At 49.9% G+C, this 990-nt stretch overlaps 1 protein-coding gene across 1 annotated transcript in view; it reads left to right on the top strand.

Annotated features, from left to right (window-relative positions):
• Positions 1-990, top strand: part of LOC102756786 (HRAS-like suppressor 3) — a 9,426-nt gene that overhangs the window by 854 nt on the left and 7,582 nt on the right. The gene's annotated exons all lie outside the window — the stretch shown is intronic.

Consider the following 990-nt stretch of genomic DNA (forward strand, 5'->3'; position numbering starts at 1 on the left):
TTGGCATTCTTTTTTTTTTCCAAATATTTTTTTATTGATTTTTTACAGAGAGGAAGGGAGAGAGATAGAGAGTCAGAAACATCGATGAAAGAGAAACATCAATCAGCTGCCTCCTGCACATCTCCCACTGGGGATGTGCCCGCAACCAAGGCACATGCCCTCGACCGGAATCGAACCCGGGACCCTTCAGTACGCAGGCCGACGCTCTATCCACTGAGCCAAACCAGTTTCGGCTTGTTGTCATTCTTAACTTGGTTGTCTGAGAACAGTTCACTTAGGAAATGCTTGAATGTTTTCCTTTATTTACCAGCTTTTGAAATAATATGGTGATTCTTTTGCATCCTCCAAAGGTGGCTAAGGCATTTTGAAAGTGTCATTATGAACACATTGATGTCATTATTCACATATCTGCTGTGTGTCTTTTTGATGCTCAGATTGTTCCATCTTTGGTCAGGTTGACACATGACGACTGTAGTCAAGAGCTTTTCTCTCAACCACATCTCCCCAGCAGACTTCCGGTTGGCACCCATCCTCACTTCACCCAGCAACAGCCACCCACCCTGCTCACGGTGGTCTGGCCCCTGTGTCCCCGCTCACCTGAGTCAGGGAGGAGAGGTGCTGGCTGGTCTCGGAGCGATCCTAAAATAGAACCTGTGTGATACGGGCGTCTTTCACATTCCCCGTGGGATGAGGGCAACATACTTCCTGCTCATGCAATCTCCAGAAGGGCACTGCCCTGCCACCAACTCCAGTCACACCCTGGGTCCCCAGCTGGGTCTTGGCCTGGCGCCCAGACTTCAGCGGCCCCCGCCCGCCTGGGATGCTCTGGGATGGTTAAGGGCGCAGCGTTGGTAACATGCAGACCTAGGTTTGATCTTTCTCTCTGTTCACTGGGTAAGAAGCTTTGCATGTTACCCAACCTTCCTGAGACTCAGTCTTCTCATCTGTCAAATGGGGTCATGACAGTTTGTGGTCAAAGGAGTGATGGAG

Source organism: Myotis davidii, unplaced genomic scaffold (assembly GCF_000327345.1).
Source record: "Myotis davidii unplaced genomic scaffold, ASM32734v1 scaffold425, whole genome shotgun sequence".
Classification (NCBI taxonomy): domain Eukaryota; kingdom Metazoa; phylum Chordata; class Mammalia; order Chiroptera; family Vespertilionidae; genus Myotis; species Myotis davidii.